The 27,897-nt window shown below is 38.4% G+C and overlaps 1 protein-coding gene across 3 annotated transcripts in view; it reads right to left on the reverse strand.

The window, feature by feature from the left end:
* Positions 1–27,897, reverse strand: part of Graf (GTPase regulator associated with FAK) — a 537,792-nt gene that overhangs the window by 33,315 nt on the left and 476,580 nt on the right. The gene's annotated exons all lie outside the window — the stretch shown is intronic.

The raw sequence follows: 27,897 nt of genomic DNA on the forward strand, positions 1-27,897 counted from the left end.
ATATATATAATTACTATAGTAAAAGTATAATAGGTACTACATAGTTACTCAAAGTGTATTTAAACATAGGCATAAAAGTATACAGCTGGGCCGTAAGGCCAAAAGAACCTAAAAAGACTAAGTCAGCCTGTGTTGGTCTACATTGCCATACCCTAGAAATAAACATATAATTAGCAATAATATAATATAAATATATAATAAATACAATAATGGTTATGTAGCTAATTGTTGATATACGGATACATTGAAAGGAACTTTTTCAAGGGCTAACCCCATTCAATATCCCACCATTAATTAGCAAGGCTATCTGTTTCTGATTGCTATCTGCCTGTTTAAGTAGGTCCAATTAATAAACATATAGGCAATTTATGTTAAACTTTAAATTTAACAGAACAGGCAAGACAACAGCTAGCCCAACAGATAGCTTGGAAACAAATATACAGAATATAATACAGAAAATTCATCCTAACCATAATTTTCATTTCAGTTGTGGTGATATTTTATTTAATTTATACTTGTGCAAAAGAAAGCTAGTGCTGACATAAGCAGAAAGGAAGTAAGAATAAGTATAGTAATAGCACCTCAATTTCCCTCGAATTGCTCTAATAGATCATGCGGTATAAAAATTTAGGATTAGATAGCAAAAAGTGAAAAGTAAAGAAAATAGCTTTATATAATGCTACTTGGGATATACTGAGAGTTTAACTGCCACACCCTTTAGTAAGGGATCCTGGTATGACTACAAGGGGGTTAAAGGACAAAAACAGGTTTACAATAATGATGAAATATAGAATAACAATAAGGAAATAAAGGGATAACTGATTCCAAATACCAGAATGTTGAATATTTAAATAAAAATTGAAATTTCTAATAATTTTATAATTAATACAATTCATCCTAACTGATATAGTAATAAATTGCAGACAATCTTTACAGAACAGTTAAATAAGAATAACCAATTTCAACAATAAATAATATATATGTGGATAAATACCATAAACACATCATTACCAGGGATTTGATATCACTTCTCACACAGAATTGCAAAACCTGTTATCTTATGGATTCAAATTTAGGCCTAGTACAAAAAATAGATTAAATATAATTAATAAACAAATACACATTGACCTAGTACAAGTTTACTTAAAACTGGCATACAAACATAATACACCTTTGCAAGCTTTCCACATGTGGAATGCTCTCACCTACAAAGCTATAGAAAAACATAATAGGTTTTATGCTAAATAAAACACAATCTACAAAGATATTTGATATGTCCATAATTAAACAGCAATTAAAGAAGATACAAACTAAGTTCATAATAAGAACAATAGACAAAGCAGCCAACAACTATAGCATTATATCTAAAAAATTCTATACTTCCACATTATTATGTGAGCTCAAAAATAGCACAACTTACAAAATGGTAACATAGTAGTAGTGGCATGTGATGCAAGAAAGCAAGTGTATGAGCTTATGCAACATCAGCCCAAAAAAAAAAAAAAAAAATTCACACCATTCCCTCCAAATGCCTGTCCAGTTCCTCCTTATATTTATTTACCCTATCAACTTCCACAACGACAGACGGAAGTTTGTTCCAGCAATTAACCACCCACTGGCTAAAGGCAAATTTCCACACATCTATTCTACATCTGTCTTTTCTTAATTTGAAGTTATGCCCCCTTAGGTTCGTAATCTGAACAAGTGGAAGGATCCCATCAGAATTCAGCGTGCTCAACCCATTCAAGGCCTTATATGCCTCAATCAGATCACTGCGAAGGTGCCTAGTCTCCAGCCATTGCAATTTGCAGAACTTAAGCCTCTCTTGGTAAGAGGATCCCTTCATTCCCCTCACCAATCTTGTTGCCCTTCTCTGTACACGCTCAAGCAAATTTACATCCTTCCTAAAATGAGGCCTCTAGACCTGTACGCAGTACTCAAGGCATGGCCTGACCATTGCCTTATACAGAGGGACAATCACCTCCTTCTCCCTGCTAGCAAAATTAGTATATATTATTGACAAAACCCCATGAACTGCCCTGGCAGCCTGTCTGCATTGCTCAGAAAACTTCATATCTGACTGCACAATTATTCCCAGGTCTTTTTCATTTTCTACCACCTTAAGTGTAGTACCACACAGTTGGTACGTTTCTCTGGGGTTACTTCTACCCATATGCAGAACTTTGCATTTGTCAAAGTTAGACTTCAGTTGCCACTTCTTAGCCCATCTGCCTAAATTATCTACATCTAACTATAATTTCATCATTAAGAAACAACTGATCATGCACAAAAGGTTAAAATTAATAAATCCAAATACCAAATTTCCTTATGTACATTGTATACCTGAGTTCCACAAATCCCCTACAGGATTCAGGTTTATCACATCATGTAGGAACAGTTATGCGAAGCGGCCAGTTCAAAAAAAAACTGGACTGGAATCTCTACTAAAAATCATATTAAGCAATATAGTTACTTCTAGAATAATTCGTAATACTAGCCCAATATTAGAATGTTTAAATAACAACTCCAATACAACAGAACATACAAATACTTTCAACTTTAAAAACCTGTATTTAGTAATTATTATAAGGAGTATAAAAACATTACCATGGCAACAGAACTACTGAGATGGCTTAATTAACTTATGTTTATTCAATAGCTATATATTTAATGGAAACAGTATATACAGGGTGTCTCAAAAATATTGGCACAAACATTTAGGGGAGGTAGGTAACATCTAAAGGAATGTGAATCGCATAGGAACCCATAACCAGAAATGTCGCCGTAAGTCGGTACATGGCATGGTTCATCAGTTCGTGAGAGGGAAAATTTCTAGTTTACTCATTCAAACAGTAGTCTCCGCACGATGAGCATGCATTGATATACGAACTGTGAGCTGGCAAACATGTACCTAGTGTATGCATTAGCAGAGGGCCCACACGGTGTGCGTCCCCATGTGACATAACATCGCTTTGCAATAAATGTGTGGGCAGGTATGGTCGGTGACTGCTTAGTCGGCCCATATCTGTTACCATCCCACATGAACTCCACTAAATATCGGATCTTTCTTGAACAAGTTCTACCAGGGTTACTTGACGATGTTCCAGCAAATGTGAGATGCAACATTTGGTTTCAACATGACAGGGTGCCTGCCCATTATGAAGGTGTGTTCATGACCATTTGAATAGGTGTTTTGGGTGTCGATGGATTGGCTGTGGTGGACCTGTTGCCTGGCCCCCATGCTCACCTGATTTCTTTCTGTGGGGGAGCCCTCAAATCTATCGTGTATGAATCGCCTGTGGAGACGGAAATGGATCTCATGGAGAGACTTGTCTGCACTGCTGCTGCTACTGTCAAAGAAACTCCAGATGTGTTCGACCGTGTCCACCAATCCATGCTGCGTCGGTGTCACGCATGCATCGCATCTCATGGTGGAACCTTCAAGCATCTGTTGTAACATCATGAAATGCATCCATCAGGTACTCCATTGTTAATATTATGTCAAATAAATGTTTGCCACTAATTACTGTCTTGTGTCATTTCTGCTTCTTGTTCCTCTGCTACTACTTTCCCGTGACGTTTCCGGTTATGGGTTCCTATGCGATTCACATTCCTTTAGATGTTACTTACCTCCCCTAAATGCTTATACCAATATTTTTGAGACACCCTGTATAAACAACATACAGGTATAGCAATGGGGGCCTTAGCTTATGCCTAGCTGCTGACATCTATTTGCATCATTTTGAATGAAACTTAAATAAAAACCTAATACTTTACTGATACATAGATGATCTAATAATAATAAATGAACCCAATTTTCTTAAAGATGTAGTACTCACCCAAATTACAGATAGAATATACAAATAAGTATAATACAGCTACCTATCTAGATACAGAAATTTAGATAGAAGATAAAACATTATACACTAAAGTATATGACAAGCACAAAAAATTCAGATTTAAATCAATAAGCCAAACACACTGGCATTCTATTATTTCAAAGAGAATACACAGGAATATTAGCATTAGCATTAGTAGAGGCATTTGATGCAAGAAAGCAAGCTTATGCAGCATCAGCCAAAAAAAAAAAAAAAAACCCACTTCCACTTCACCCCTCAGTTCGTTAAAAATACCTGTCCAGCTGAGCCTTAAACTTATTTAGGCTATCAACCTCCACCACAAGGGATGGAAGTCTGTTCCACCAACCAACCACCCACTGGCTAAAGGCAAATTTCCGCATGTCTATCGTACATCTGTCTTTCCTCAATTTGAATTTATGCCCTCTCAGGTGATTTTTCTGAGCTAGAGGAAGTATCCCATCAGCATTGAGCATGCTTAAACCATTCAAGGCTTTATACACCTCTATCAGATCACCTCGCTGGTGCCTAGTCTCCAGACACTGTAATTTGCAAAACGTAAGCCTTTCTTCGTAAGAGCAACCCTTTGTTCCATTCACTAATCTTGTTGCCCTTCTCTGTACTCGTTCCAGCAGCTCTACATCCTTCTTGAAATGAGGCCTCCAGACCTGTATACAGTACTCTAGGTGTGGCCTGACCATTGCCTTATACAATGGAATAATCACCTCCTTATCCCTGCTGGAAAAATTCCTGTATATCATTGACAATACTCCATGAGCTACTCTTGCAGCCCGTCTGCACTGATCAGAGAACTTCATATCTGCCTGCACAACCACCCCCAAGTCCCTTTCATTCTCTACCACTGAGTTGATACGTTGCTCTGGGGTTGCTGTTTCCCATGTGTAGTACTTTACATTTGTCAATGTTAAACTTCATTTGCCACCTCTCAGCCCATCTGCTCAACCTTTCCAGATCCTGTTGCAGCAGCATAGTGTCAGTAGTGTCCTTGACAACCCTGCCAACCTTTGTATCGTCTGCAAACTTGGACATTAAGCTTGATATACCATCATCAATATCATTTATAAATACAGAAAACAATAATGGACCCAACACTGAGCCCTGAGGGACTCCACTAATAACATTAGTCCACGATGAGCAGTGTCCATTGATTACCACTCTGTCTTCTCCCCCTCAACCACCCCTTTATCCATAGCAGCAATTTGCCTCCAATGTCACACTACTCCAATTTGTGTAGCAGTCTTCCATGTGCAACAGTATCAAAAGCCTTTCTAAGATCCAAGTATATAATATCAAAGTTATTCCCTGCATCCAGTTCTTTTGTGACTGCATCATAGTATCCAATCAAGTTGATCAGGCAAGACTTCCCCTTAACAAAACCATGCTGTGTCTGAGCTATAACTGAAGTCTTGTCTAAATGATCCTGCAGTGCTTTTTTTAACCAGTGCCTCCATTAATTTTCCTGGAACAGAAGTTAAGCTCACAGGTCTATAATTACTTACGTCAGCCTTTGATCCTCCTTTGTGAATTGGGGTCACATTTGCACATTTCCAGTCTATGGGTTCCTCCCCTGAGTCCAAGGAAGCTCTCATAATTATGGCTAAGGGTTTGCTTACTTCCTTTGCTGCCTCCTTTAATATAACTGGATAGATCCCATCCACCCCGGGTGCCTTTCTTGTGTTTATCTTCAACAGTTTCTCCTCCACTTTACTCCCAGTTATTTCAAGATTCTGTAGCTTACTGCTAGAGTTGAATACACCTCTGGCATTCCCCTTGCTGAATAACTCCTCATATGTGAATGTCGATGCAAAATATTCACTTAGTTTGTTAGCTACCTGAGCAGGATCATCAACAGTTGACTGATCAATATCAAGTGGACCAATCTGATTCATCCCCTTTCTTCTAGAGTTTACATAAGTAAAGAACTCTTTGCTGTTTTTCTTTGCATCCCTTGCCAAGGATTTCTCGTAATCTGCCTTCGTCTGCCTAACCTCCTTTGTAACTTGGTTGCATATCAACTGGTATCTATCATAGGCTTCTGTGTCACGTGTTAATTTGTAAGTATCCCATGCATTTTTCTTCTCTGCCATATGCCTCGTTAGTTCATCTGACATCCATTTTGGCCTAAACCTTGAACAATATTTCTTAGTTGGTATGTAAAGCCTAGTAGCTTCCAAGATAAGTTCTTTGAATGCTTCCCATTTTGAATTTGCTGTTGGTAACATCGTCAGTTGGTCCCACTGTATAGAATTTAAATACTGTCTCTGTCCATCGTAGTCGCCTTTATGGAAGCAATAACCCTTCCCTTTACCCCTAATGGTAGTTACCTCTTTGAGTAAATCCCACTTCAGCACACTGTGATCACTGCCAACTAGTGGTTCATTTATCTGCAGATTCTTAATGCATGAAGAATCACTGCTGATAATCAAATCAAGAGTATTACTCCCTCTAGTTGCCTCCCGAACATGCTGATGTAGAAAACAATCATCCAATAAATCCACAAAAGCCCTGCTAGTGTGTGAGTGACCAGCCCCCAAATTCCAGTCAATATCTGGGAAATTAAAATCTCCCATTATAAGACTCTCCGATTTACTGGCCCACTCTAATTCCCTGTACAGTTCCTTATTATACTCATCAGAGTCATTAGGCCTATAGCACACTCCTACTCTCAATTTTGATCTCCCAATGCTTATGTCACACCAAACTGACTCAACACTGCACTGTCCAGCGATGTCGACTGGCTTCACTTCCTTGGTTTTTATGTGTTTCTTAATTAATAGCATAACTCCTCCCCCCTTCCTATCCTGTCTATCCTTTCTGTAGACGTTGTACTCCCCAAATTGCAGTTCTGCATCCCTTATATCTGTGTGACACCACGTCTCTGATATCCCAACAATATCTGCCTTTGATGTTTTGAGCAATACCTCAAATTCATCAAATTTATTTACTAAACTCCTAGCATTGGTGTACATGCAAGTATACCTGCACCTGTTTCTATTCTTAGCTACCCTAACACAACCCATGTGTTTACTTGTACCGCAATGGCTCCCAGCAGTCTCTGAAATACCATGCATCTCGTTTTTCAGGCTTCTGCTCATTATAATAGAAGCAGTGCAAGAATCTCTTTCACCTCTGCCAGTGGCTACTGTCAATCTATTGGTCTTTGTCTCCCCCCAAGCTAGCAGTTTTCCGACCCACCTAACACTGCCTCGATAGCATCAGCAAATATTCTTGCATATTATTGTGTCACAAAGCATTAGACTGATAAAAATATGTAATAATGGCAATAATATCATAGAATCGCATATAGAATTGAGGTCTAAGCTTATTAATAATGGATTTCCAGCTAATTTTATCGCTAAACATAAAATTCACAAAGCCATTTTTATTGCTATTAATAAATGGCACAATAATATAAACCCAAATTACATCATTGGTAAAGTATTTTCTAAATAAGTATTTCAATTCTGCTAGCTCTTAACCTTTAATATAATCCTCTTCTTGTTCACATAGTTTGCTATTACATTTCTCAGCATTCACAATAATCCTCTGCTTCTTTTTCACAAAGTTTGCTATAATGCTATAGTAGCTATTCTAAAATCACATTGGTAATTTTGAGGACTTGTACATATGTATATAGCAGGCACTACCTTTAGAGCATGTTACATATAGCTTACGCTCATTGAAAAAAATTGTACCTATATTTGTTCCTAAGGCAGTAATAAATTTTATCTTTTTTAAAGGGTATGCCACTGTTGGGGTGGATGGAATTCAGCAATTTATGATCAAATGCTTGAGTACATTCATAATAGATCTTCCTCTCTCGATCTACAACAGATGGCTCACTGAGCATTATTTCCCACCCCAATGGAATAAGTACAGAGTGTACCCCATCCCTAAAAACCAATTTGCCACAAACGTCAGCCAGTTCAGACCCATATCAGTTGCCTCTTGTCTGTTAAAAACTCTCGAAAAGTCTTTGCTACCCACAATTACTCACCAAATCCTCCAGATGAAACCACCTGAAATCCACTATGCCATCGCAGGAAAATTGTCAATCACTAACTTGGCAGCCACCACAGAACGCATCCTCTCAGCATACGAACAAAGAGCTGAGCTGGCAACCACATATCTCGACATAAGCGAAGACTTTGATGCAGTGTCAATCCTGGCCTTGCTCCTCCTACTTAAGGAGAAATTATATATTCGAGATGATCTGCTATGCTTTTTGGAAAATCTTCTCTGTCACAGAATACTTATTCTCCATTGGCAACAACATACCCTATCCTTCAACATTACTTCTGGAGTACTGCAGGGGGTGGGGAGGGTGGAGCTGTTCACGGCTATCATCATGCCCATTATTGCCTCAATGAATGGTCTCCTATGCTATGCCGATGACCTCAAACTGCTGACTCAAATTAACCCAGTTCAGCTCAGCAACAGGATCAATTCCCAACTTAAGGATCTTGAATTGTACCTGGCAAACTTTAATCTAAAAATCAACCCACAGAAGTCTGCTCAGGTTATATTCTCCCTTAAATCCATGTCAACAGTACTCAATGTGTCACTTGCAGGGGTACGAATACCAAAATGTACCCTCGCACATAGACCTTGGTGTTCTGTTTGATCAAAAGATGTCCTTCATCAACCAGATCGACAAAACCAGTACCGAATTTTCTCGACTAAGGTGGACATGTAGCAGCAGCTGCTACACGTCCGACTGTTAAAAAGTTCATCACCTCCATGATCCAGACCGCCATTCTCTATGGTGCAGAAATATGGGCGTCTGCTGCACCTACAAACCTCAAGCGGGTGTACACTGCTGAATACTGGTTACTGAAATGGGCCAATAACAAGCTTCGTCTACCTCCTGCTACCGCCATGATGGCACAAGCACTCGACATCCTGAGGATGAAGTTCCTGATCGTGGAAAAGAGGTTGGTCTTCACAGCCAAACTCATCACAGGCCAGATATCATCACCAAATATTTGGAATGCTTGCTCTTCAAGGATCCCACAGCCAAGCCTCAGGTCGGTACCAGCACTTGTGGCTCACCACAACAGGCTTGTGCTCACCGAGAGATTTCTCCCCAGGCAGATGCCCACTGCCCTCAACCGTGTGAATGCCGACATCAACAGGATAATAAGTAACAAGAAGGACAGACACAACTTTATCAAAGCCCTCGAACCCTGATATATTGCCAAGTTGTATTTGTTTTCAGCTCTGTGTTTTTATGCTGTATTTGTATTTCTTTTGAATTTTGTAGCCTTTTGTATTTGTAGGCTGTATTTATTCTGTTTTTCTCTAACTGCTATATGTGAACCCCTGGCACTCGTCGCTGTGATGGGATATTGTGCTGTAACTTTACTTCACAATAAAGATTTGTTATTTATATATTTATTTTTCATTTCAACTTTTTAAAATACTTTAAAGGTATTTCATTCTAATTCTTCTTCTTCTTGTTACCTTTCATTCTAAAAAACTGAGAACCAACTATTCATTTTCATAGGACATTCTCTGAATAAAGTTCAAATTCTATAGTGTACAATTAAACTACAATTTCGGTTTATTAGTTAGTCCTAAAGTTTTTCGAAATTCAGAGGGCATTTTTTTTTTTTGGTTTGTCCTTTAGTTAACTGAGAGGGCGCTGTTGTTGCTATTTGTTTAAGAATACGTAACATATGCTCAAAACATTCTTTCACTTAGTACAGTTTAAAGTGGTAAGCTGTATTTTCCTATTTATTTATTTTTGAAATTGGTTATTCTTAATTAACTGTTCTATAAAGATTGTCTGCTATTTGGTAGTAACTGGTTAATTTAACAGTTCTGTAAAGATTGTCTGCAATTTAATACTATAGCAGTTAGGACGAATTATATCAATTATAAAATTATTAGAAATTTCAATTTTTATTTAAATATTCAACATTCTGGTATTTGGAATTAGTCATCCCTTTATTTCCTTATTTTTATTCTATATTTCACCATTAGTCTAAACCTGTTTTTGTCATTTAATCCTTTGCAGTCATACCAGGATCCCTTACTAAAGGGTCGGGAAGTTACACTCGCAGCATATCCGAAGTAGCATTATATAAAGCTATTTTCTTTACTTTTCACTTTTTGCTATCTAACCATAAATTTTTATACCTCAAGCTCTATAAGAGCAATTCGAGGTACTAATACTATACTTATTCTTACTTCCTTTCTCCTTATGTCAGCACCAGCTTTCTTTTGCACAAGTATAAATTAAATAAAATATCACCCAACTGAAACAAAAATTATGGTTGGCCCTCTATTTTCTGTATTATATTCTATATATTCATTTCAATGCTATCTGTCGAGCTAACGGTTATCCTGCCTGCTTGCTGCTGAATTTAAAGTTTAGCATAAATTGCCTTAATGTTTATTAATTTGACCTAGTTAAACAGGCAGATAGCAATCAGAAACAGATAGCCTTGCTAATTATTGGTGGAATATATTGAATGGGGTTAGCCCTTGAAAAAGTTCGATTCAATGTATCCATATATCAATAATTAGCTACATATTATATTATTGTTAATTATATATTTATTTCTAGGGTAAGACAATGTAGACCAACACAAGCATCTTAGTCTTTATAGCTTCTTTTCGCCTTATGACCAGCTGTATACTCTTATGTCCATGCTTAAATACACTTTAAGTACCTATATATGTTTTTATTTTTATTTTTTTTATGAAAACCCCAAACACGAGAGGTATTAGAACCTATAGTACTTAGTACAGTGCATGTGTTGGAGGTTGAGAAAACGAAAGAAGATATTTGTTGACATTCGACTTGCACATCTGTAGACTGTAATTTTCAGGAATTACATATTCGAAATTCCTGAAAATTCGAAGGAAAGTTGTTCCAGAAAACAGCAGTTCAATGAATAAATGAGAAATATGAAGAGTTCGTTCTGTGAATTTGAAGTTGGACAGCAAATGGATGATGGGGGCACATGGTCGGACTCTTTTCAAAGAGAGAGAGAGAGAGAGAGAGAGAGAGAGAGAGAGAGAGAGCGGGAATTATAGAAGAACAGTGACCATGGAAGTATCTGTAGAAAAGGCATGCAGCAAAAACAGTATGTCTATAAGACAGCAAGTGCAGAGACTGTAAGAGAGGAGTCATTAATTAACCTAACTGTCCTGAATTCTGAATGGAATCTAGAAGCCTAAGAGAGGTTTTGGGGAAACCGCCCCAGTGGTAGGAACAATATTCCGTGATAGGGCGGATTTGCGATTTATACAGTGTGAACAGTTGTTAAGAAAAAAAGTAATGCAGAAAGCGAAAGAGAAAACCAAGTTTTTTAGATGCAGAGGAAGCAATATTTGTAATGTGCTTGTGCAAAGTGAGATTAGAAGTCAGGGTAATCCCCAAAAGAGATATATCATTTTGCATAGAAATCGGAGTGTCATCAAAGATAAGCACAGGAGCAGAAGAATCCTTTTTTGCGAGATATAAAACAAGACTGAGTTTTAGAAGGATTGAAATCAACTAAGTTGTCTTTGCTCCACTGAAGAATTAGTGGGGATTGGCATTTAAGGAATTGGTAGCAGATGTTTGAGAATTTGAAGCTGATTGAGCAGGGCAGGATTTCTCAAAATGGAAAGTATAATGCAATATGATAAGATTGAAAACGATCATAGCACATTTGATTATACAATCGAAATCCTATCCAAAACTATGGATAGGATTTCCAGTCAATGGAAGAAAATCATTAATATACAAGAGGAAAGGAATGGGGGAAAGAACTGAAACTTGGGGACACCAGCATTAGTGGAGAAGACAGAGAGCCATCTACCATCACCATCAGTTAGCGATCATAGAGAAAACTGGATAACCAATTATAAAAAACAATTGGCAAACCATAAGATGAAAGCTTGTTTAGAAGACCTTTATGCCAAACACGATCGAAAACCTTTCAGATGTCAAGAGCAACTGCTTGTGTTTCCCTGAACTTTTCCATTGAATTCGTCCATAAATGGATAACATAAGCCAGAATATCACCAGTGGATCGACACTGACGGAATCCATACTGGCGATCATTGATCAGATGGAAGGTTTCTATGTAGTTTAAGAGTTTGCGGTTAATTGATTTCTCCATTAGTTTAGAAAGAGTAGAAGTAATTGCAATGGGACGATAATTGGATGGGAGGGATTTGTCATCTTTTTTAGAAACTGGCTGGATATGAGCAAATTTCCAAGCAGAAGAAAAAACACCTTTAGAATAAGAAAGTAAAAAACTTTTGAAGGAAGATCACAAGAGGCATTGAATGGAGCACGCTGGGAATGGTGGGAGATGTTTTACCAAGATCATTAATACGTGAGTTAGAAGAAAAATTAGATGCTAGCAGTTCAGCTTTATCATAGACTGAAGTGACAACAGAACCATCTGGTTTTGACAGCGGTGGGAGCAGAGATGGGCAAAAGTTGCGACCAATAGCTTTAGCAAGAGACCAGAATGCTTCGCTACCATCAGGGCAAGAAGCAAGTTTTCTATTCATTAGCCTGTTCAAAATCTAGTTTGGACTGATTAATAACTGCTTTACAATTGTTGCGAGCTTTGGTGTAGGCAGAAAATGAAACTGAAGAATTGGAAACAAGCCAATTATGATATGCAAAATTCATCCCTTGAACAGCCTTATCACATTTATTGGGAAACCAAGGTAGAGATAAAGGATGAGATTTTAAAGTGGAGTGAGGAATAAAGGATTCCATTCCTACAAGAATAATTTCACTGACACACGATTTGAGCAAATGTTGACATCAGAAGTTTTGAAACAGTAATCCGACCAAGGAAAGGAAGAAAAAAACACTCACAGGTCATCCCATTTTGCAACCATGTAATGCCAAACAACACGAAGTTGGGAATAGCCATGAGATAAAGCCTCCATCGGAGAAAATACCAAGTTGTGATCTGAAGTGCCTAAAGGATCACTCACTTCGACCATGTAATTAGAAGGGTTGTTTGTGAGAAAAAGATCAAGCTTACTGGCTGTATGGTTAGGATTGTCCAGTATTCTTGTAGGTACAATCTGTGCAAGGTCATTAGTAATTGCAAAAGCATCAGCATCTTGACCAGCTGGGTCTGTGTAACTACAAAAAAAGGGAAGCCCGTTAGAGTTGTAAACATCAAAATCACCAAGCCAAATTTTCTCACTTTTAGGAAAGTTGGACAAGAGAAAGTCAAAGAGCTCCAAGTGATTAGTGGAATGGAGAGAACGGTAGAGACAACAGATGAATTTGACAGAATGAGGTAGGGAGATTTTAAGCCATAGAAGATCAAAAAGAGGAGAATCCAAATTACCAAGTCTTCGAAGAGAATATGGAACAGCCAATATGCACAAGTACCAACTTTGAGGTGAAAGGAATCAAACAGCGAATAATTTGGTCACCCTGAGATGAGCCGTAGTTGAATCAACCGATAACTGATATTCTGTCAGAAAAAGTACATGGGGTTTGGCAGACTGCAAGTGGCAATGGACATCGTTGAGATTAGAACTGAGATCACGTATATTTGTAAAATGAACTAGGAAGGTTGGAAGGTTTAGATCTTACACAGGTAAGCTTACTCTATTAGTTTGACAATTCATGGTGTATTCAATAGTAAGAAAAAGTGGGAGGAAAATGCTGTATTAAGTAATGAAGTATACCCAGATGCTTGACATAATGTGGCCTCGACAATGCCACCCGCACACACTACTCGGACTCCCTCCAGTCATAAACTGGTAGAGTAGACATAGCACTACCTGATAGAAATAGTGGCATGTGATGCCAAAAATCAAGTGTATGAGCTTATGTAGCCTCAGGCAAAAAAAAAAAAAAAAATTCACACAACCATTCCCTCTAAATGTTTGTCCAGTTCCTCCTTAAATTTATTTAACCTATCAACTTCCACAACAACAGATGGAAGTTTGTTCCAGCAATTATCCACCACCCGCTGGCTAAAGGAAAATTTCCGCAAATCTATTCCACAGCTGTCTCTCCTCAATTTGAATTTATGCCCCCTTAGTTTCGTAACCTAAACAACTGGAAGAATCCCATCAGAATTTGACAGCTCAATCCATTCAAGGCTTTATACAGCTCAATGAGAACACCTCGCAGGTGCCTAGTCTCCAGCCTATGCAAATTTCAGAATGTAAACCTCACTTGGTAAGAGGATCCCCTTCATTCCCCTCACCAATCTTGTTACCCTTCTCTGTACACGTTCAAGCAAATCTACAACCTTCCTAAAATGAGACCTCCAGACCTATACACAGTACTCAAGGCATGGCCTGACCATTGTCTTATACAAAGGGATGATCAACTCCTTTCCCTGCTAGCAAAACTCCTGTATATCATGGACAAAATCCCATGAACTGCTCTTGCAGCCTGTCTGAATTGATCAGAAAACTTCATATGTGACTGCACAATTACTCCAAGTCTTTTTCATTTTCTACCACCCTAAGTGTAGTACCACACAGTTGGTACATTCCTCTGGGTGTACTTCTACCCATATGCAGTACTTTGCATTTGTCAATGTTAAACTTCAGTTGTCACTTCTCAGCCAATCTTCTCAAATTTTCTAGATCCAGTTGCAGTAGCACACTGCCATTACTGTCAGTAGCAACCCTTTCAACCTTTGTATCATCTGCAAACTTCAACACTAAGCCTGATAAACCTTCATCAATATCATTGATAAATATACAAAACAATAGTGGACCCAACACTGAACACTGTGGGACTCCACTAATAACATTAGTCCACGAAGAGCAGCACCCATTGATTACCACTGTGTTCTCCCACTCAACCATCCTTTTATTCTTTGTAGCAACTTACCCTTAATACCATTCTGCTCAAATTTGCTCCATGCACAACAGTGTCAAAAGCTTTACTGAAATCGAAGTATATAATATGAAAATTATTTTTTGCATCCAGTTCCCTCTGTAACCACATCATAATATCCAATCAAATTTGTCAGACAAGACTTTCCCTTAACAAACCCATGCTGTGTCTGAATTATTCCTGCAGTCTTGTCTAGATGATCCTTCAGTGCATCTTTAACCAGTGACTCCATTATTTAATCCGGAACAGGAGTTACACTAACTGGTTTGTAATTACTCGCGTCACTCTTTGAAACCCCTTTGTGAAATGGACATACATTGACTCCCTTGGGTCCAAGGATGCTCAAATAATTATGGCTAAGGGTTTGCATAGTTCCTTTGCCGCTTCCTTTAATATAACTGTATAGATTACATCCATCAGAGGTGCCTTTCTTAGGTTTAACTTCAACAATTTCTCCTCCACTTTGCTCTCAGTTATTACAAAATCATTAAGCACCCCGCTATAATTTGATAACCTTCTGGCATTTTCAATCCTTAATAACTCCTCATGTGTGAATGTAGATGCAAAATACTCATTCAGTTTGTTTGCTATCTGAGCAGGATCATCAACAGTTGAACCATGAACCAATCTGATTCATTGCCCTCCTTTTAGAGTTCTGCATAAATAAAGAAGTCCTCGCTGTTTTTCTTAGCATTATTTGCCAAAGATTTCTAATAATCTGCCTTCGCCTGCCTAACCTGCTTTGTGACTTGATCACAGACTAGCTTATATCTGCCATAGGCTTCTGTGTCGCCTAATAATTTATATACATCCCGTGTATTTTTCTTCTCTGCCACGAGTCTCATTAGTTCATTTGACAACCATTTAGGCCTAAACCTTGAACAATATTTCTTAATAGGTATGAAATGTTTCGTAGCTTCCATGATTAATTCCTTGAATGCTTCCTACTTAGAATTTGATGTTGGTAACATCACCAGTTGGTCCCACTGTACAGATTATATAAACTATGTAAGACCACTGTACTCACCTTTATGGAAGCAAAATCCCTTTCCTTTACCCCTGATGGTAATTATATCTTTAAGTAAATCCCACATCAATACATTATGATCACTGCCACCTAGTGGTTCCTTTATCTGCAAATTCTTAATACACGAATGATCACTGCTGATAACTAGATCAAGAGTATTACTCTCTCTGGTTGCCTCTCAAAAATACTGCTGCAGAAAACAATCATCCAATAAATCCACAAAAGTCTTACTAGTGTGCATGTGACCAACCCACAATTTCCAGTCAATATCTGGGAAGTTAAAATCCCCAATTATAAGATATTCTGATTTACTAACTCACTCTATTTCTTAAACAACAATTGTTTGTTGTACTCATTCGAGTCATTAGGCCTATAACACACTCCTACTCTTAATTTTGCTTTCGCAGTGCTTATGTCAGACCAAACTGACTCAAGAGTGCCCTGTCCATCTATGTCAACTGGATGCACTTCTTTTGATTTTATGTTTTTCTTAATTAATAGCATAACCCCTCCTCCCTTCCTATCCTGTTTATCCTTTCTGTACACATTGTACTCCCCAAATTCCAATTCTGCATTCCTAATATCTGTGTGACACAACATCTCTGATATCCCAACAATATCCGCCTTTGACGTCTTGGCCAACACTACAAATTCATCTAATTTATTTACTATACTTCTAGGACTGGTATACATGCACCTATTCTTATTCTTAGTTATCATAACACATCTCATATACCCACCTGTTTCACGATGACTGCCATCAGTCCCTGAAACCCTCAACACCCCTCACTCCAGGCCGCTGCTTATTCTAATAGAAGCAGTACAAGTAGTGATCCGGAAGCTTCCTAAAGAGTTACAAATAGGTTCTGTTCGGTGTACTAACTAGCGGCCGGCCTGCGAACACCATTTTAGAGCTGCACCCTCGAAATGTAAGGAAGACTGTATCACGCCATAATGTTCATCATAACCTCAAAAGATATATATATATATATATATATATATACACACACACACGGGTAACCCCCGCTTAAAGCTGATAATTTGTTCCAGAAAAACAGAGCGCTAAGTGAATCTGTGTTAAGTGAGCGCTGCATTCCCATAAGGTAACATATGTATTTGTTAGTTGCGGTCGGCACAAATATCAGTCAAAATATTTAATATTCAAATATTCTGCATTACATATGTATATAATTATGGTAACTACTTACGTATCAAAATTAAACTTAAAATTCCAATTAAAATCATGAATTTAATCATAAAAAATGTGTAGATTTTGGTTTGAACTTGGGCCCTCTTCCAAATAAACTAAAAGGGGTATTAATTTTAAATCCCCAGCATCGTTACCACCCAACAATAAAGTCAACCGATCCTTCTGCACTTTGAAACCTGGCAATTATATCTATTCAACCAACCCTTACCAGTTTTAAATGGTTCCACATTTCTGTTTTTTTTTTAGGTGAGTTTTTTCAGATCATCATATTGGCTAATCTCTCTCTCTTTTATAATATTTAACTTAACTGAATTCTGCATTTGGTATTATTTTCATCTGGTCATCTGACATCCATTTAGGCCTATACATTGAACAATATTTCTTAGTTGGTATGTAAAGCCTAGAAGCTTCCAAGATAAATTCTTTGAAAGCTTCCCATTTTGAATTTGCTGTTGGTAAAATCATCAGTTGGTCCCACTATATAGAATTTAAATACTGTCTCAGAGCATCATAGTCACCTTTACAAAAGCAAAAACCCTTCCCTTTACCCTTGATGGTAGTTACCTCTTTGAATAAATCCCACTTCAGCACACTGTAATCACTGCCACCTAGTGGTTCCTTTATCTGCAGATTGTTAATGCATAAAGAATCACTACTGACAATCAGATCAAGAGTATTACTCCCTCTAGTTGCCTCCCGAACATGCTGATGTAGAAAACAATCATCCAATAAATCCACAAAAGCCTTGTTAGTGTGTGAGTGACCAACCCACAAATTCCAGTCAATATCTGGGAAATTAAAACCCACCATTATCAGACTTTCTGATTTACTGGCCCATTATTTCGCTGTACAGTTTCTTATTATACTCAGAGTCATTAGGCCTATCTTTGTGAAGATGTTGAATATATCAAATATATTTGTAATACCTAGTTATTATAAATGTGACATCATAAATGAATACATATAACGGCCGCATGGTGCAAGAAAGCCTATGGCTTATGCTGCACCAGCCAAAAAAAAAAAAAATCCGAACAAAACAATGATAAAAACAAAAAATAAAATAAAATAAATAACTAAAAAATAATAATTAATAAAAAAAAAAAAGAAAAAAAAAGGAAATTAAACCTATCATCCTATGCACTGCTTCCCTTACCCGAAGGTATTATCCAGTTGACCTTTGAATTTCCCCAAACTATCGGCCTCTACCACCCATGAAGGCAACTTATTCCAGTAATTTATAACTCGCTGGCTAAAATAAAACTTCCTGCAGTCCAATCTAAACATTTCCCACAATAACTTGAATTTATGTTCCCTAGTTCTAGCATAATTTATAATCTTGAAAATTTTGTCCTCATTCATTTTACTGATGCCTCTCAGAGCCTTAAACACCTCAATCAAATCTCCTCTAAGGTGTCCAGTTTCCAAACTCTGCAACCCACATATTCGAAGTCTTTCTTCATAAGGACGCCCTTTTGCCGATCTCACCAGGCGAGTTACCCTTCTTTGCACCCTTTCAAGAAGCTCGATGTCTTTCTTTAGGTGCGGTCTCCATACTTGAACACAGTATTCCAAGTGTGGTCTAGCAAAAGTCTTATATAATGGAATTAATCTCTATTTGCAAAAGTTCGATAGATCATCGATAGGACACCATGGGCCTTCCTTGCAACCTGTTTACAATGCTCAGAGAATTTCATGTCTGACCGTATCGTAACACCCAAGTCCCTTTCCTCCAGTACTGGGTTTAGTTGAACTCCACCAAGTGAATAAGTTTTTTTTGGGATTACTGTTTCCCAGGTGTAATACCTTACACTTTGTTGGATTAAAGCATAGCTGCCATTTTTCTGACCATTCCTGAAGTCTATCTAGGTCTCTCTGAAGACGCTCAGCTTGACAATGATCATTAACTACTCTACCAATTTTAACATCATCATCATCTGCAAATTTAGACATCACGCCCTCTATTCCTTCATCAATGTCGTTTATGAAAATTAAAAACAACAGTGATCCTAATACAGATCCTTTCAGAACCCCACTTCTTACATCAACCCAATCTGAGGAATAGCCATTTATCACAACCCTCTGCCTCCTGCCCTGAAGCCATCCTTCTATCCATCTAAGGATTTTCCCAGTGATTCCAACCTGTTCCAGCTTATAAAGCAACCGCTCATGTGGGACTGAGTCAAAAGCTTTGCTGAAATCTAAATAAACAATGTCGAAATTATTTCCTAAATCCAGTTTGTGAGTGACCATTTCGAAATAGTGAACCAGATTTGTTAAACATGATTTTCCCTTTACAAAACCATTCTGAGTATCCTTGAGAATTTCAATTCGATCCAAATGATCCTGAATTCCACCCTTGATCATTGCCTCCATGATTTTCTACTACTGAAGTCAGACTGACAGGTCGATAATTTCCAACTTCACTTTTAGAGCCACCCTTATGAATGGGAGATACACTTGCACTTTTCCAATCCAAGGGAATCTCCCCAGAGTCTAGTGATGCTCGCATAATTAGCCTCAATGGTTCAATGCACTCACTTGCCGCCTCTCTTAAGATTATAGGGTATATTCCATCAACTCCAGGAGCCTTACTGGTCTGTAGGCTCGAAAGTTTTTTTAATTAAATAATCTTGCGAAATTTCAATATCATTAATTACATATTTTTTAACATCGCTCCCACAATTTCCTATTGCCACAAAAGGCTTTTCATTTGTAAATATCGATGCAAAATAACTGTTGAGTTCATCTGCAATGGCAGCTGGTGTATTTATTACTATCCCCTTTCCCTTACGTAAAGGTCCGATCTGGTTTGTCCTGCTCTTCTTGGCATTTATATATGTGAAGAATTCTTTATCATCCCTCTTTGCTCTGTTTGCTAGTGATTTCTCATAAACTGCCTTTGCCTGTCGAACCTTTTCTGTGGCTCTATTACACATCACCTTGTAGCTGTTATAGGCTTCAGTACTTTTTATTGCTCTGTAACCTTTCCATGCCACCTTTTTCTGCTCAAGTAATGTGGCAACTTCACTATTCATCCAATGCATAAAAAAAACTTGGAACCCTTCTCGTGGAGTATTTTTTTAATGGTATATATGCATTCAAGGCATCTGTGATTAATGTTTTAAAAGTGTACCACAGTTCAATTGTATTCATTCTCTGCACGATATCTACCCAGTTAATAGAGGCCATTTAGTACCTTAAGGCATCGTAATTTCCTTTTCTGAAATTAAAACCCATTCCTTTGCCTTTTACTTCTGCTACCTCTCTCGTTATCATCCACCGTAGAACTCCGTGATCACTTCCTGCTACTGGTTCCTCTACTGTCAGCCTTGTTATGTCATCTGATTCATGTGTGATGATGAGGTCTAGGATATTCTTTTCTCTAGTACTTTCCCTGACATGTTGATACAAATAACAGTCATCTAGTTGATTTAAAAATTTTGTTCCCCATGTCGAGTTTCCTTCCCATTTACTCCAATCAATTAGAGGCAAATTGAAATCACCCATAATAAGGCATTGACGCTTACTTGACCATTCCATTTGCATGTAGAGGCTTTTGTCATAATCTTCACAATCACCTGGTCTGTAGATTACTCCTACTCGCATTATACCATTGTTTCCAACTATCTTACACCATACAGACTCTATACTAGCATGTGAAATGTCTGAATCCGGGAAAGCTATGGTCACACTAAGGCTGCTTCTGATAAGAAGCATTACCCCACCACCCCTTCTATCTAACCTATCCTTCCTAAATACATTATACAAGCCATACTGGAACTCATCATCCCCAAATTCCGGAACTCATCATCCCCAATATAAGTTGACAGGGGATAAGAAAGTCATATAACGTAACTCAGAGATAATATTCGATACCGAAATACATATAGTTGTTGTTGTTGATATGGAGGTTTGATGGCGCATAAGCTACATTAGCTATAATGCGCCTATTCATTTATAATAAAAAGAAATGATAAAGTTTCATAAATTCAGAATTGATTAAAAAGTCCAGTTTGCTTTAAGAAGTTGAAAAATTCGGAAATATCTGTATCATCTCCAATGAGATTCTCTAAAGTTATTGGTCTACGAAGATTAACCAGTGATAGCAGGGTTGAAGTTCTGAAGGTTGAAGGGCAGTCAATGAGAATGTGTTTAATACTCAGATTTATATTACAAAGTGGACACTGTGGCGGGTCATTCCCTGTGAGTAAATAAAGGTGGGTCAGGTAAGTATGTCCTATTCTTACCCTTGAAAGGACTACCTCTTCTCGTCTTGATGTGCAGACACTGGAGCGCCAAATTTTTGGATCATGTTTAAATTGAAATAGTTTATTATTAATTTGAGAGTGCCATATTGCTGTCCATTTTGACAGGCATGTAGCCTGAACGGTTAATGCATAGTCTGATGGCGGAACAGGGATATCAGTTAAGTCAAAGCTAGTTGTATTTTTTGCAGTTTTATCAGCCAGTTCATTGCCCAAAATGCCAGAATGAGCTGGAATCCAGCAGAAGGTGACCAGTTGATGGCGTTCTTCAATTTTTAGTAATATGCTTTTTATTTCATCTAGAACAGGGTGTACTTTATTTAAGGAGTTACATAAAGCCAAGATTGAGCTGAGGGAATCAGTGTAAATAACATATTTTAAAGCACAGTCAGAAGAGAGATTCTGTAAAGCTAGTTTGATAGCATATAATTCAGCTGAGAAGATACTGAATTCAGATGGCAAGGATGCCGAAATAACGGTATTTGGAAACACTGCAGCTGCTCCAACGTTTGAATTAGATTTAGAGCCGTCTGTATAAATTGGAGAAAAGTCAAGATATCTTTGAGTGTGAGCTTCGTGAAGTTGTTTGATATTTGATGTTTGTAAAGTGTTCTTTCCCCATTGAGAGAGGTAAGTGTCACAGGTCGGTATAGGAGGTGGAACCCATGCTGGTTGAGTACAAGTTGTTACCTGTTGTACGGAAAGGATGGAAACATTCCAAATTTGCATCAGTTCAAGAAGGTGAAGAGGCTTTACTATGCTTGGTTTATTTCTGAAAAGGTTTTCTAATGGTGGATTGAACAGGTATGACTGAGTCGGATGCATGGCACAGCTTTGTATCTTGACAGCATAGTTCAATAACAGTCTTTTCCTAAGTAAAGTTAGTGGGGGTTCATGGGCATCAATGTAGAGACTATGTGCTGGTGATGTTCTGAAAGCACCGAGTGAAAGTCTCAAGGCACTGTGTGTTGAATTGGATCAAGCCAGCACAATGCACTCAGTCTGGCTGAATCATAGATGGGAGCTCCATAATCAAGACGGGATCTGATTAATGCCCGATATAGCCGAAGCAGAGATGTACGATCTGCGCCCCATGTTTAGGAGGATAAAGCTCTGAGTATATTTAACTTTTTTAGACAGGAAGTACGTACATTTTTTATGTGGTCTATAAAATGTAACTTATTATCAAGTGTTAATCCTAGAAATCTGATGCTATTAGTGACCGGGATGGAGACATTATAAATTTGAAGTTCAGGATCCGGATGAAGTTTGCGCTGTCTACAAAAATGGATGGCAACTGTTTTCTGCTGCGAGATCGATAGCCATTGAGGCTGGCCCACTGTTGTATTTTATTAAGTGATATCTGGAGCTGCCGTTCAATAGACCTCATGTTTTGGGAATGGCAAGAGAGGGAAAGATCATCTGCATAAAGGTAGGTCTCAACTGTATTTGGAAGCTGATTGGTGATGGAATCTATTCTAAGAGCAAACAGAGTGGCACTCAGTACTGATCCTTGTGGTACTCCTTCCTGTATAAACGTTTTGGAGACGGCATATGGGTACTGAACTTGAAAAGATCTAGTACGTAGGAAGTTCTGTACAAATATAGGAAGGTTGTCTCGCAGACCAAGAGAGTAAAGATCACTAAGTATGCCATGCCGCCAGGTAGTGTCAAAAGCCTTCTCGATATCTATTGAAACCATTACAAGATGTTCACATTTAACAAAGGCATTTCGAATGGCAAATTCAGCCTTGACCATAAGATCTAAGCACGACCTATTTTTACGAAAGCCATATTGGCTATGGATCATTAGATGTTGTGACTCAATGATCCATACGAGTCTTCTGTGGACAATTTTTTCAAGGGTTTTGCTCAGGCAGCTTTATAGAGAGATCGGTCTATAGTATAGGGGTTAGTTGGATCTTTCCCAGGTTTTAGGAATGCCAAAACAGTAGAGTGATGCCAAGAAGTTGGAAAAACGTTTTCTAAAAATATACGATTGTAAAAAACCAGAAGCAGGCTTAAAGCTTTGTCATCGAGATGTTGAAGCATGACATAATAGATCCCATCTGGCCCGGCAGCACCATTGTGGGCTGTTCTAATGGCATGCAGAAGTTCAGAGTGTTGCAGAGGTTTGTTATATGGAAGAGTAAGTGCAGTTTGAAATTTTATGGCATGCTTTTCTCTAGTGTTTTTAATTCGTTGGAATGATATAGAATATGCTGATGCCGCTGATATTTCAGCAAAAGTATTGCCCAAAGCATTAGCAATATCTAAGGAACTGGACAGATCTTGCCCTTTCCAGGAGAGGATTGGAGAAGGTATAGTAGGAAACTTACCAGATAATTGTCTAATTTTTTTCCATATAGTTTTCGGATCAGTGTTTCTGTTAAAGGTCGATGCAAAACGGGTCCAGGATTCTTTCTTGGCTTGCCTTTGTACAAATCGTGCTTTTGCTCTTAGCTTCTTATAATTAATGAGATTGTTTGTGATTGGACATTGCCAAAATAAATTCCAGGCTTTGATTTTTGCTTTCTTTGCTTTTGTGCATTCGTCATTCCACCAGTAATTATAATGCTTGCGACGAGGGGGATTTGATAATGGAATTGTGTCCTTGGCCACTTTTAGGAGATCTGATGTGATGTAATCTGTTACATTATCAATATTCTGGAGCTGGATTTTTTCCTCGTCAAGAGAGATTGATGATCGAAATTTTGCCCAGTTTGCACGAACAAATTTCCATTTCCTGCGGAGTTTGTTTAAAGGAGACTTTGATATTAAAAAATTGCATATGATTGGAAGGTGGTCACTGCTCATAGGATCATTTAAAACATACCACTCTATGATTGGGAGGAGTATTGGAGAACAAATTGAGAGATCTATTGCTGAGGTGTGTCCAGTTGGGAGTTGTATGTGAGTGTGCGCACCAGTATTGAGTAAGGTGAGGTTTTGTGACTCTAGAAAGCTTTCAATGAGTAGACCATGTGTGTCTAGTTTAGGATCGTCCCATAAGGGGTGGTGCCCATTAAAATCCCCTAAAATACAGAGAGGTGGAGGTATTTGTATGAGGATTTCTTCAAGATCTTTAAACAGTAAGTATGGTTTGGTGGTAGGTATATTGAGACAAGTGTTATTGAAATATGGAGAGTTATATGAACGGCAACAGCTTCTATTTCAGTTTGAAGTGGAATATGTTTAGTTGGGATCTTTGAATTTATTAGGATTGCTACACCACCACGGGCAGCATTTGCTGTATTACGATCTCTTCGATAAAGACAATAGTTCTTTATTGAAAGAGAAATTTGCGAGGTTAGGTAAGTATCCTAAAGACAAAGGGCAACTGGAGAATATCGGTTAATTAGATCACAGATATCATCTGTGTTGCAATGAAAGCCTCTGCAATTCCATTGTAAAATACAAGGCATTATTTGTGTTTGATTGATGGAGATGTATCTGACTGCTTTTTGAAGGTTACTGGCTTATGATGTTCTAATTTAGATTTATCTTTTTTGGAGAAAACTGGCCGACCTGTGTCCATTTCTTCTTCTGCATGGATTTCTAGAAGGGGATCTTCCTGTATGGATGTGCCATCTGTGTCCATGGTTGTATCTTGAAAATTTTTCACTACATTTGTGTTTGAACTATGAGATATGGTATCTATGACTGGAGCAGGAGATGCCACTGGTATTGTCAGAGGAGTATTATTTGCCTGGTCAGAGAACTTGGATTGTTGCTTAGAAAGAACATTTCTAGCCCAGTCAGAAATTGATTTGTTAGTGGGAACTGTTACATCAGTTTGAGTGGAGACTGTCTGAAATTTTTTTACAGCATTGGCATAGGTCATATTTTTGGTTATAGTAGGAGCGACTAATTTTCTCGCTTCTGGGTAACTTACTTTGTTCTCAACCTTGTATTTTACTATTTTTTTCTCGGTTTTCCACTTTTCACATGTCTTCGAATATTCCGGATGGTCACCTTTACAATTTGGGCAGGTCATTTTTGTAGCTGTACAGTTACTTTGTATGTGATCTGAGGATCCACAATTAGGGCAGACAGGAACTCCTCTGCATACAGTTTGTGAGTGGCCATACTTTTGGCATTTGTAACACCTTAAAGGGTTTGGAATGTAAGGTCGGATGCGGCAAAGTAAATAACCTGCTTTTACAGAGCAGGGTAAGTTAGGTGTATTGAAGGTGAGAATAACATTTCTTGTAGGTGTCAGTTGATTATCTTTTTTAGTTATTCTTTTTGCTTCAATTACATTCTGTCACTGCAGTTCTTGGGTTCTTTCTTCCTCAGTGATGTTCAGTAAGTCCCAACTGGATATCACACCCTTAGATGAATTTAGGGTTGTGTGTGGAGATATTTTAAATGGAATGCCAGCAAAGCTTGTAAGTTATAACAGCTTCTCGGAATGTCTGTGGTTGGTGGTTTCTACTAGTAAGTCTCCTGATTGCAGTCTCTTCACCGTCTTGGGAGATCCTGCAATACCCTCCAGATGTTTTTGTATGACAAACGGAGACAATTTATTCATGGGCTGACTAGTAAGGGAGTGGATGATTAAGAACGACGGGCAAGGTTGCTCCATCCGATCAGTCTTTTGTCTCTTTGGATTATCGTTCTCAATATCCTGACGGTCTGTGTTATCCATGATTGCTCCTTTTAGCCCTTGGCAAGTGGACTTACTTGCCAAGATTTCTGGCCCCGCCACGGGGAGGCAGGAGCAGTGCCGCTAGGAGGCCAAGCGGTTAAAGTGTTAGTTGATTAGTGACCTAGAAAAATGAATAAAAAGAAAGGTGGTTTTTCTTTCTCTGTTCTAACTTGTGGCTTTTCAAGTGTAGAACGATTTTAAAAAAACAAGGCTTTTGATGAATATATAAACTTAAAAATAACTTTAATCGCCTTTGAAGAGCACTTTATAATCTCACAAATATCGCCTGGCCTCGAAATACGCTTGGCACCCGGGGCCAATACATATATATAGTGTTATAACTGCATTGGGATATAGATTTAGGATTATATTTTGTATTGGAATTTTATTGAACCTGAATAGAAATCATGACTCAGACCAGAGCAGCAAAGCAAAAGACCCAAACTAGTGGAAGTGCTGTGGCTCAGGGAAGAACTGAGGGGGCAGTTCTCCTCTGAATCACAGTCTATTGAAATGCACTGCTTGTTTGATGTTTGCGGAGCAATCAGGAATGGGACATGATATTGCCAGGGGGAATGTCTTTGTGTGCGCGGGATGTAAGGAGTAAGAAGAAATCAGGTGCCAACTCGGCATTGTTATGGGCTTATATGAAAGCTTGAAGGACAGGGTGGATGCCCTCAAAGGATTTAAATTGAGGGGCCCATCAAGCTCTCTGCTGGCCACATCAATGCCAGAGCTTGCACTTGAACATCACGCAACACAGAGGCAAACTCCCAAGGCAAAATGCACTGGTCCCAAGGAACTAGTTGTTGTAGGTGACTCTATTGTCAGGGAAAGGGGGAACATATTGTGCAAAAAGGATAGATGGAACAGGACCCAGGTATGTCTGCCAGGGGCAAAGGTTGATGATGTTATAGGACAGATATACTTTAAGGGCACAATGGGCGATATTGTTGAACACGTTGGCACTAATGATATTAACAGTAGGAGACCGGCAGAATTACTTAACAAGTACAAGACAATGGTGAAAAAATCCCCGAGTTAGGGTTGAATTTGAAAGTGTCTGCAATTCTTCCCAGACACGATAGAAGCGAGTATATGATGAGAACCTTGTTGATCTTCGGCCCTGGAGAGATTGTGCAAGACTCAAGGGATAGAATTTTTCTCAGCCTGGTATGTGCTTGTTAACAGGAGAGACTGCTTCTACAGGGATGGGATACAATTAAATAGAAAGGGTGCAGGAATATTTCCTGATGCTATCAAGGCAGAGTTAGGTGGGTCGGAAAGCTGCTAGCTTGGGGGGATACACGGATAACAGTAGCTGCTGGCTGAGGTAAAAGTGATTCTTGCACTATTTCTATTGAAATGCATTTGAGCAGCAGCCTGGAAAGCAAGGCAATGGGAATTTCCAGGACTGCTGGGATTGATAGTGGACCAAGAAAATATATGGGCTGTATTAGGGTAACTAAGAGTAGAAACAGGTGCATATATACTTGCATATACACCAAAGCTAGGAGCATAGTTAGTTAATTTGATGAGCTTGAAGTGCTAGTCAAGACATCAAAGGCAGATATTGTTGGGATATCAGAGACATGGTGTCATGCAGACATAAGCAGTGCGGAACTGGAATTTGGGGAGTACAATTTGTACAGAAAGGATAGACAGGACAGGAAGGGAGGATGGGGTTATGCTGTTAGTTAAGAAACACAAAATCTAAGGAAGTGTATCCAATTGATGTTGGTGGACATGCAATGTTGAGTCTGGTGTGATATAAGCACTGGGAAAGGAAAAATGAGAGTAGGTGTATATTATAGGCTTAATGAATCCGATGAGTATAATGAGCAATTCTGGAGAGAAATCGAGTGGGCCAGTAAATTAGAGTGTCTTATAATGGAGGATTTTAATTTCCCAGGTATTGACTGGAATTTGTGGGTTGGTCACTCACACACTAGTAAGGCTTTTGTGGATTTATTGGATGATTGTTTTCTACAGCAGCAGCATGTTTGGGAGACAACTATAGGGAGTAATA

Source organism: Mastigoproctus giganteus, chromosome 8 (genome assembly GCF_048544385.1).
Source record: "Mastigoproctus giganteus isolate SK-2022 chromosome 8, ASM4854438v1, whole genome shotgun sequence".
Lineage (NCBI taxonomy): Eukaryota > Metazoa > Arthropoda > Arachnida > Uropygi > Thelyphonidae > Mastigoproctus > Mastigoproctus giganteus.